Source organism: Humulus lupulus, chromosome X, assembly GCF_963169125.1.
Source record: "Humulus lupulus chromosome X, drHumLupu1.1, whole genome shotgun sequence".
Lineage (NCBI taxonomy): Eukaryota > Viridiplantae > Streptophyta > Magnoliopsida > Rosales > Cannabaceae > Humulus > Humulus lupulus.
In genome coordinates, this window is record NC_084802.1 from 83,194,269 (window position 1) to 83,206,354 (window position 12,086).

General features: G+C 35.7%; 1 pseudogene; it reads left to right on the top strand.

Annotated features, from left to right (window-relative positions):
• The first annotated feature begins 2,624 nt into the window (after window positions 1-2,624).
• On the top strand, window positions 2,625-11,596 carry LOC133805996 (protein CHROMATIN REMODELING 5-like; annotated as a pseudogene).
• The last annotated feature ends 490 nt before the right edge of the window (window positions 11,597-12,086 follow it).

Here is a 12,086-nt window from a genome sequence, read left to right on the forward strand (position 1 = left end):
TTTGCAGACTCTTCCAAAATGTGGAGGTGAAGGTGGGGTCCCTGTCGGATACTATCAAAATCAGAGCCCCATGAAGTGGAACAATTTCCTTCACATACATCTCAACATACTGTTCCACAGTATAAGTAGTCCTGACAGGTAAAAAGTTGGCGGACTTGGTATACCTATCCACAATCACCCACACCGAATCATGCTGTCCCACGATCTTTGGCAAACCAACCACAAAGTCCATGGTGATATCCTTCCACTTCCACTCTAGAATCCTTAGAGGTTGCAATAACCCTACTGGCCTTTGATGTTCAGCCTTTACCTGCGGACAAGTTAAGCACTTGGCCACATAATCCGCCATGTCCCTCTTCATTCCCGACCACCAATACAAGGTTCTCAGATCTTGGTACATCTTTGTCTTACTTGGATGTAAGGAATTGGGCGTGGAATGCAATTCATCCAAGATCTCCCGCCGGATATCAGAATCCATCGGAACACATATTTGACCCTTGTACTTCAGTAATCCCATCTCCGAGATAGAAAAGTTCTTAGCCGCTCCGACTAACACACTCTCTTTGTAAGTTTTGTTTACTTAACACGGTTCTCTAAGTTTCTGAATGTTTCTAAGTTTTGTTTAATTAACTTAGGTCTCTAAAGTTACCTCCAAGGCTCGGGGTACCAAAAATGTCCCTGAGGGAAAAATGGTAAATTTCCCTGATATTCCCTCCTAAACGTTCTAACTTCAAATATATCTCCAAATATTTATTTTCATAACCCGATAACCCCATAAAATGTCTAATGCTTGAAATACCTCTCGACTCGCCCTGAGTCGGGTATTCGACCCCGATGTGACTTTCTAGCTAAACCGCTCCCTAGGACTGAGGATCGTGCTACACAAATATATCACAATAATCACAAATATTGCATTTATGCCCTCAATGGGCTAAAATTACAAGCATTCCCCTAACAACCAAACGGGGCCCACATGCATATTTAATTCACCTAAACATGCATTTCTAATCACATACTCATCAAATTAACACATTAACATAATAAACCACTTATTGCCCTCCAGGCACGCTAATCAAGGCCCTAAGCCTTAGTAGAAATTTGGGACGCTACACTTGGCATCTCCATTGATCCCGGATCTGGGTTCGGAGGGGACTTCTCCAAGTAGTTTTACGAGAAAACCCATGCACCTTAAGCAATTTTCTTGGGTTTTGGTGGTGACTGCTTGTTTTTTAGTTTCCTTTGTTGTCTCCAGATCCCTTATCATGAGCCATGATGTCACTCTTCACTCAGAAGACTTCGTGCAATCGGGCCCCATCATCCTAGAAGGGCACCAGCTTCCCACGGGCAACACATGGGGGATGGATGGGGAGAAAAACAAGTTCAAGAAGTACCGAATGCTGGATGTCTTGCAGAAGCATTTGGGTGTAGAATCGACTCCCGGACTCTTCTACAACCGGCTGACCAGGAACGAAGAGAAGGCCCACACCAGCGAGGGCGAGTTCGGGGCCTGGAGTGTAGGCCATATAAGTGCGGGAGCTATGCTCCTACTTCATAACTACTTTACGCGATTCATAAAATTCATGGGAATCATGTCGTTCCAACTCTTTCCCTAGGCCTACAAGCTGCTCGATGGGTGGTGCATCTTCTGTACGTCTAAGGAGAACTCGGCGCCCACCCCTGCAGAGGTGTTGTATTTTTACAAGCTGGAGTCGTAGCTCAATGGCAAGGACAAGACCCAGGATGAATTCTACAAATTGAAGCTGCGTGGTTACAATACGGCTCCCTACAACACCTGGAAGCCCCCCAAGATGTGAAACACTACTGGTCCATGACATCCGGGTTTCTCTTGGAGAAGAAACCCACGTTGTTGCTGGAGTTTCAGCACGTGGGTAAGTTGTCTTCCCCCTTGATTATTTTTGTGTTTCCTTTTGTTTTGTCTGTCTCCCACTCACATTCTTGGGAAATAGGACAGTACGCCCAGACTCTCCTCACCAAATCGATCCTAGACCAGAAGAAGTTCTATGCCACCCTTAGCGTCGAGGAGTTGGACATGGGGGGCTTTGTGACCACGAACGATCTCTGGTTGGTTGGGATACTTGCCCCCAACCAGACAATAGAGGCCCTAGCCTCCGGGGGTTGCAATGTGAAAGGGATTCCATCGTGAGGGAGGAGTTGGCCTTCGTGCATATCGAGCCTATGGAGGCCGCGACCAAAGTGGATGCGGAGAAGAGGAAGGAAAAGCAGGCCCGCAAAGTGGAGAGGGCCGCTTTTGAAGAGTTGGACGCCCTTATTGAGGGGGCTCATCCTAATACTAGGGCTCCTGGAGCCAGCATCTCGGGGCAAGGTAATTCCCCTCTTCTTTTAACTTATGCTCCTCACTTTTAGGACTTAGTTAGGGATAGGAAAATGTACCGAGACTACCTGATTGGGGCCGTCAGAGAAGTGGGGCTTCCATGCCCCATTTTCCTGGATACGCTAACCCTCATGTCACTACACCAAACACCCATTACCATAACACATCATTATAATAGTATTTAAAAAGAGTTATTGTATATGTGAAAAATTTCAGGCGGCAAAGTAAAATAAAATACCGCCAAAATGACTAAGTTTTTTCTACCTTTCCCATGTACCCATTTCCCCTTACCCATGTCTTCAATCTTTCTCTTCCTAGTCTCTCTCGGTCTATCTCTCTCAGTCTTTCCCGTAGGCTAGTAGCTCTCTCGATCTTTCACTCCCCTTCACGAAAGACAAATCCTGAGAAGGGCTTCACCACATTCGAGTCAAGGGTTTCTCTGATTCAAGATGAAATTACTACAGTTGGATCTGATTTAGAAGTACTGAAGGTATTGAGCAAGACTCTTACTGATAGTTTTCTTGTTCTTGGTAATTACGAGAAGATTAAGAATTCTTTTCCGTATTTAAGACTTATTTTTTCTATATTTCTTGTGATGAAATATGCACAAGAGCAATCAGGTTCTTCAGGCTCCTTTCACACTTGCAAGCAAGAAAGTTTAATTGGTTAAGCAATAGATTCATGCTGTGTTGACGAAGAGCAATCAGGTTCTAGTAGTGCTGGATCTATCGGCAATAAAGTTCAGCAGAGCTAGTCTAAGATATCAGCCGCGAACCCTGAAACTGAGGAAAATGGTGATGATGAATTAAATTCTGAATCGGTGAAGGTTAAGAGGGATGCTACCAAGAGGGTCCTTATTAATAAAGTTCCGCCTATTTTGACCATTCATCTTAAGAGGTTCAACCAAGATGCTCAGGGTCGCTTAAGTAAATTGAATGGCCATGTTACTTTCAGAGAAATAATTGATCTTAAATCATTTATGGATGCCAGGTACTTTTCTAACATTTAAATTGTTTTCATTTATTGTAAAAGTCACAACAGCATAATTGTTAGATCATTATCATCATCATCTTATTCCTAGCCCTTTTGTTCTCTTTACTAATTTTAAGTGCATAGCATATCTGCATGTGAATTTTAGTTTTAGCTTGCGATTTTCATTATCCGGAGCCTCTGTCTTGAAAAATTGTATCTTTCTAACAATTGATTGAAAGAAAACAAAAATTGACATAGGAACGTTTTATTTTTCTTTTTTTGTGGAAAATATTGGTATTCTGCTCAAGTATGTATTCACTGCATTAGATGTCAACCGATGGTTCCATAAGTAGTTTTCTACCCTTGAGCCTTTTACATTCCTAAAACTGTGTAGGCTTATCCAGCATTTTGATCCTCAACCAAGGCTATCATGCAATGCATCATTTGTTAGCATCAGATGAATATGCATTTGGATCCCTAGTTTGTGTTGTTTCTGCTCTTGCTTTTCAGGGTTGATTTCCTTCATTGTTTTGGCCTTGAGCTCATTGGGTAGTTTACTTCACTGGGTTTTGATTGTATGCAGACACAAATTCTCACTCAAGTAGAAAGTGCTTCTATATTTTACTAATGCTTGTAGTGTGTCATCTATGAGCAAGCCTGTGAGGCTGAAATTTCTGTATAGGGGAAATTGGTAGATCCCCAGCGCAAAAAGAGCAAAGGTTGGTATTTCTTTGCAGTTTTAAAAACTTGAACGATGGTGTGCTCAAGTTTGAGTGGCCTATGAAAGCTCCAATTTCATTCTTTTCTACTAAATATGAACAAAAGTAGGTAAATACAACCATTTTGATGCTCATATGCATCAACTTTGTGATCCTGCCATTTCTTCTGTATTGGAAACATTTCATTATTTTTTTAATGAACTAGTTTTATTCAGATAGAAAATATGAAATATAAAGAACACGTTGGTATTTTATACAAAGAAATATAGGTAAACTTTTTAGTAATGTAAATACTATCTTTATTTTATATGTGGGAGGAGTACATTTTAACTGTGCACTTATCTCCAGACATTGGTTTGCTAAACACAGCTTATTTCTACTATGATTTTTATTTCAACTATGCTTTTAAACATTGTATCTTTGTCTAGAATTTGGTTTGTCATATGCAACAGACATAATGGGTGCATTTTTAATGTTTAGCAAGTTTACGGAAGCTTGATGAGCAGCCTGAATGGTTGAGGGGAGGAAAGCTGCGTGATTATCAGCTTGAGGGTCTGAATTTTCTTGTTAATAGGTATGTCATTTTATTTGGAACTGTTTTTCCATGATTAAGTGTTACCGTAAAAGTATTATACTTTGGCAGTTATCTATTTAAAATCTCTTTCTTTTTGCAGTTGGCGAAATGATAGTAATGTTATTTTAGCTGATGAGATGGGTCTTGGTAAAACTGTTCAGTCAGTATCCATGCTTGGGTTTTTACAGGTGTAAATGTAGTTATTTTGAAAATTTATTGAAATTTGAGGTCATGAGTTTTTTTTTAGAGCTAGACTTGAGATCAAGGTTTTGTTTGTTCTCTTTACAGAATGCTCAACATATCCATGGGCCATTTCTTGTTGTTGTACCATTATCCACATTGTCAAACTGGGCAAACGAATTTAGGAAGTGGCTACCTGAGATGAATATTATTGTATATGTTGGTACTCGTGCAAGTCGAGAGGTGAGTTTAAGTTTTTCCATTACATGTATATTGGTATATGTCACATAGATGTTTAATGTAAATATTTTAATATTAGTAACAGTCTACATGCTGCATTATGATTACTTTTTCTATGTCAAAAAGTGCCCATCATAAGTGAGGGATTTTTAATAACTTGGGAGGAGGTCACGGACATGTGACCATTGTCTCTTTTAGTGCTATCATAATTTGTGCCTCATTTTTTCTTAAAAGTTTTCTGTTAGATGCAGGTTTGTCAGCAGTATAAATTCTACAATAATAAAAATGTTGGCAGGCCAATAAAGTTTAATGCACTATTGACTACATATGAAGTAGTTCTGAAAGATAAAGTTGTCCTTTCAAAGATCAAGTGGTGCTATCTGATGGTTGATGAAGCACACAGGTTAAAAATAGTGAAGCACAGTTGTATACAACACTTTCGGTAGGTTAATCATGGCAATTAAATTTACAACTGCCCATTTTATCTTTCCTTTTCAAGTTTAGTTTGTTACCATTTGCTAGTGCTGTGATTGACAGGAATTTAGCACCAAGAACAAGTTGTTGATTACAGGTACTCCATTACAGAACAGTGTGGAAGAGTTGTGGTAAATAATTTCTCTTTTTCACTAACACAGACATATAAGATTTTGTGTGTTCTGCATTGTTGTTAATTTGCTATACATGCATGTGATTACCCATTTAACAAAACAGTCCAGCTTGTTTGGAGTTTTATGTTTAGAGCTGATTATGGTGCCTGGGAAGTGGGAAGTATGGGAATAATTTTTGTTCTTCTCCCTCCACCAATTGTGATTATGAGCACATATACCAAATCTTTTAGCTGTTGGACGCGTTTAAACTCTGTGCTTAGTAATTCCTTTAATGTTTAAATTTGCAGAAATATTGAATTATTAAATTTGAATTTCTTATGTTCTATTTGATAAATTTTGGCATCTTTAATTATGTGTGGAGAGGTTGAAGCAGCTACAGTTTCTAGATATGCTAAAATTTTGATGTTGGGCAACTGTTTTGTTAGCTGTTATAGTGGAACCATCATCAATTTCATCTGGTGTCTAGATATCATTTTAATAATATATTTCTAAACTACTCCTGTTTCAAGTACTATTCTTTTTTATTCTTACAATGTTGTTGACTCTTCTGTCTTCTTTCGGCTTTTATTACATTTTAGTTATCATAATCATTCTCTGAATTAGCTTCAATTTCCAGATGTTCTTCTTATTTGAATTCTTCAATAAAATTTTGTTATTATAAACAAGAAAATGCATAACATAGTTGTACAATTACAACTTATATTGTGATTGATAATAATCTAGAAAGGAGATTATGGAAATATAGAAAAAGGGAGGTGGAAAAATTCTTGAAAACCCTTGCTTTATTGATTATTTGATTTCCTGAAATAAAATAAACAATATATAGATTTATATGTATATATACATATGGAAAATGGGTATTTTGCTTATGTACTCTTGTTATGTCAGGTGCTTCACTTTCCTGCTTTATACTTTTGCAATTTTTTAGACCACCATTTTATTGACCTTGTTAGAGCTCCGAGAAACAGCTTAAGAAGTAGATCTTGAGACTGAAAAATATATAGGAAAGCCGAATTATTATCACGATTTTTCTGAATAAATTTTTATTGTGTCGATGAGGGAAACTTCGCTTAACTTGTCTTACCTTCATACTCATGCTTATTGATTTTCCATATTCACCTTTTGTTTTCTTGTAGGGCCCTGCTTCATTTCCTTGATCCAGATAAGTTCAGGAGTAAAGATGATTTTGTTCAGAATTACAAGAATCTTGGCTCTTTTAATGAGAATGAGGTATACAACTTATCTTGCTTAGTCATTGTAGAATATTTATGATTAGGTACTTAATATTGATTTCATTGCTCTTTATTTCTTTTTGGCTGATTGTCCGTACTCTGAAAGTAATATTTGCATTTGAATAATTATAGCTTGCTAATCTTCATACGGAATTAAGACCTCACATTCTCCAAAGAGTTATTAAGGATGTAGAGAAATCTTTGCCTCCAAAAATTGATCGAATTCTTAGGGTTGAGATGTCTCCACTTCAGAAACAGTAAGTTCTATTGTTAATTTATAGACAGGAGTCTCTATAATATCAGTCAATTTACTCTCTCCATGTTTGATGCTAACATATTTCATTTAGGTACTATAAGTGGATATTGGAACATAACTTCCATGACTTGAACAAAGGAGTTCATGGGAATCAGGTATTATGTGTTGCAAATATTTTTTGAAGAATTTAGAGGTATTATATGTCTATTGTTAGTTTTTGATGGATGTGGTTTATCATAAGTAGGGGTGACAGTTTAGCTCTTCTCCTTTTGCTTGTTTGATGATCTGGGTGTTTTCTCACTCACTTTACTCTTGTATTATTTTAGCATTAATACAAGTTGATGTTTCTTTAAAGAAAAGTTGACTTTTGCCGAAAAGATAAAGGAATGATCCGTTAAAAGCTGGACTATTGAACCAGCCCCAATGATGTATATGATACGAGACAGGGTGACTTTGAATATAGGGAAAAAGCACAAGCAGCTCTTGCCCAATTGCTTCTTTTGTTAGTTTGATCATTTTTAGCCACAAGTGGTGGTGGAATTCACCCCCAGAACACTCTCAAGAGCTACTGCTCAATTCATTACGATCATCATGCTTCCTTCATTCTTCTACTTTGTATATACTAGACTATTTCAGCGCATCCACTATCCATCACTACAATGACCCACAAACCTCTTTACTATCTATATTCTATTAATGTACTGGGACCTATCATTTGCCTCTCTTTACTTCTGGAACTCCTCTTCTTGATTTATTCTATCTTGTTGGTTTTCAATTGATTTTGGTTTTATTATTGAATTTGCTTTGAGAGGGAATTTAATGTACATATTTTATGGGTGTCTTTGTAACTTCTTATGTATAACATAATGCTTCCATGGAAATGCCAAATTAATATTGGTGGAAGAGATTTTTCTTTCTAGAGTTTTTTGTTTTAATAAATTAATATTCTTTAGCAACGCCAGTATTGTGATTCTAGTGTCCATGTTCTGTTAGTGTCTACTGGAAATTTGATATGTTATTACTAATAAGTTTACCATGGATAAAACTTCACCATTCCATATCAACATCATAGTGTGGTTCTAGTTTTCGTATTAAGCAATTGCTGAAACATTTGTGTAATAATTATATTTAGGTTTCACTTTTAAATATTGTGGTTGAGTTGAAGAAGTGCTGCAATCACCCCTTCCTGTTTGAGAGTGCAGACCATGGTTATGGTGGCGACTCAAGAACAAATGATAGCAGTAAACTTGAGAGAATTATTTTGAGTAGTGGGAAGTTAGTTATACTCGATAAGCTGCTTGTTAGGTTGCATGAGACAAAGCATCGTGTTTTAATTTTTTCCCAGGTTTGTTTAAGATGCTATTGTGCTTGATATGTTTTTTGAGAGGTTGCTTGAAGCTATGAAGCTTGATTAGAGTGCAACACTTGTTGTGCTTAAACGTCTGCTTTGTTTTTCATTTGGATATAATTCTTTGTTTACTTTTACCATTTTTCTTACTATATTCTAGGAATTGTAGTGTCTCGTAGTCATAGGGCACTCTGTATCTAAGCAAGCCAAAATGCTTGTAACGTTAATATTAAAGCCATAATTTTTTGATGTACCCACGTTCCAAGTATTAGCAACATTGTTCTTCTGTTATTTTGTAATAATGGCATGTCTTTTTTCAATTGGCATGTTACACCAACATGCTTATGTCTCTCTATGAATTATATGTTCCTCACTTTATGTCCAGTTCTTGAACCATGGTGTCCAAAGTACATGATTTTTTGTAGGCATCAAAGCACTTTGGTTTCATTCTTCATTTGACATTCAGTAGAAGAATCCTAAAGTACATGGTTTTTTTTAGGCTTCAAAGCACTCTGGTTTCATATTTTCATTCGACATTCAATGGAGCAATCCAAAGTAGATGGTTTTTTGTAGGCATCAAAGTAGTATAAGAATTTTTTTTCTATGCTCTTTTGTCAAAATTAACAAATCTTAACTTGTAGTTAACTTGTTATGTTAGAACAGTATCTGGAATTATGTTTCTTGATGCTATGACTTTGTCATGTATATGATTTATAAGTAAAATTGAGCATGAAGAAATGTTGTAAGTTTATTTATGGTACTAGAATTTGTGGAGTATGCTATTATTTTAGACCTTAGAAGTTGATAGAATTCTCAACTGGACATTTATGTCAATAAATATATAAATTATCTATGTAAGTTTTATTTTTCATTTCCTAAATGGGGTATTTTTTGTTTTGTCAGGCTTGTTTGCTAATCCAGCCGCATTTATTTAGTAATTAAGACTTCAGGATTAGGAAGTAGATGGATACTTGGTTAAAGAGAAATAAGAGAAATCTTTGTAGATTTTGAAGACAATGTTGGATAGCATTAAATTCTTCGTTATTTGAGACAAGATTCAAGTGTTTGGTTCTTCGATTGTGTGTATGAGATTGAGTGTTTTGTTTGGTTCTCCCATGTTATGTTTGTTTGTGTTTCTTTTCCCTTTCTCATATTTCCTCCTTGCATGGCCGCTGGCCAATTCAGATTATTTCTTCAGTTTGGTTTACTAAAATAAGTTATTGTTTTTCTGAGTGTATGGTTTTTTGGTTCCTTGGGTTACTTTGTGATGGTTGTGATTTATTTCTTTACTTATTTTGAAAAGGCGAGACTTGTTATTCTACGCTCTTTTAATTGTTATCTTCATTTTGATGACCATGTTAGTTTTCTTTCATACTGAAGAAAATTATAATGCCAATATATCCAGATAAATAAAAGGCATGTTGCCGATTTTCAGTGTTCTTGTATCTTTACTATTGTAGTATGGGAGTTATCTATCTAAGACTGTGATTATGTCTTCGCAGTATATTGTATTACTCAATGCCCAGATAAGTATTTGCTGGTGGTTAAATTAATAATACTGATTTATTGCAGATGGTAAGAATGTTGGATATACTAGAAGAATATATGTCACATAGAGGGTTTCAATTTCAAAGGCTAGATGGCAGCACTAAGGCTAAACTGCGTCAGCAAGCAATGGATCATTTTAATGCACCTGGTAGTGATGATTTCTGCTTCCTTCTTTCAACTAGGGCAGGTGGCCTAGGTATCAACCTTACAACAGCAGATACAGCTATCATATTTGATTCGGACTGGAACCCTCAAAATGACCTACAGGTTTGATTGAAATGAAATCTCCTTTTAATTTTTTAATTTCTTTTGGGTATTTTATGTTATTTTTTATGGGTTTTTTCATTGCAGAATATAATCAGAGAAAATGGTTTTACTTAATTAATGCGTTCATTTTCAGGCAATGAGTAGAGCTCATAGAATCGGCCAACAAGAAGTTGTGAACATCTACGAATTTGTCACAAGCAAAAGTGTTGAGGAAGATATCTTGAAGCGAGCTAAGAAAAAGATGGTTGATGATATTCTCTTCAAATTCTTGAGAAATTTGTTTGCTTTATAGAGTCTAATAATGCCTTTTGTTTTCTCTCACAAGTTTTACTTACATCTCTACATGTATCATTTAGGTTCTTGACAACCTGGTGATCCAGAAATTGAATGCAGAAGGCAGATTGGAGAAGAAAGAAGCAAAGAAGGGGAGTTATTTTGACAAGGTACGGGTCCTGTGGGGGTGTTTTGAAATAGTTTCCTGAATTAGTTGGATTATGTACAAAAAAAAAATTTCTGTTAAAAAATGGTAAAGTAGATTATCAGTGGGTGATTAGTTGTGGTTATCTTTCCCCTGGCCCTTCAACTCCTTTCCCAGGCCCCTAATTCTCTTTCTCTGTACATCAATATTTAATGTAGAGTAACCCAAGAGGGGTAGCTCCAATGGTCAAGCATGTTGTTTGCTTCCACAAGGTTGAGTCCATCTTGGGTACCTACGTTGCAATTGCAATTGCTATAGTTTTCTGGTCCCCAAATATTGTAGGGTTAGGTAGGAAACTTAGTTTTTAAAAAAAATGCGATGTAGAGTTTCTATACTATTTTTCTCTCTCATGTCTTCTCTAATTGCCATTTTCTATTACACCATTATAGAATGAGCTTTCAGCTATCTTGAGATTTGGAGCAGAGGAACTTTTTAAAGAAGAGAAGACTGAAGAAGAAAGTAAGAAAAGGCTCTTGAGTATGGATATTGACGAATTTAATTTAAACTTTATATGCTTACAGGTGGAAACTAGCTTAAGTCTTATGTTCTTAATAATAAAAGGACTTTTTTTTTTACAATGTGCAGGTATATTGAGATGATTTCTTTGGAGCAATTCTTGACAACATTTGTAGTTGAGGCCTTTAGAATGGAAGAATGTATTTCACTAATTTTTGTATACATTTCTTGTTTTGTATTTAGTGATAAAGGAATTTGAATTGGGCATAAATTATGTTGTAATATGATTTCTTAAACCTAGACTAGTAGACTAAATATTGTAATTACATTTGAGTAATTAATAAAAATCTATTTATGTTACCTTATTTGGCTTCAACTTTCATATTTGTTTTCCTAGTTTTGTGTAAGTAAAAAAAGATTATGTTTCTCTTAGCTAATATAACACATGTGTTATACTAAAGTGTAGTATGACATAAATAATGTGTTATACTAAAGTGTAGTATAACAAAAAAAATGTGTAATACTAAAGTATAGTATAATACAAAAAAAGTGTTATACTAAAGTGTAGTATAACACAAAAAAAGTGTTATACTAAAGTGTAGTATAACACAAAAAAAGTGTTATATAATTGACTATAAATAACATAATTCAACACTTATCTATATATTAAAATAACACAGAAATTGTGTTATAGTTGACAGTACAATAACACATCTGTATAACACTGATAAAGTGTTATATAAAGTACCCTGACCTATGATAACATAGTCCGTCTTAACACATCAGAAAGTGTTATCGTATGTTTTGATAACACATTTTTGGTGTTATTAAAAGCATTTTTTCTTGTAGTGTGTA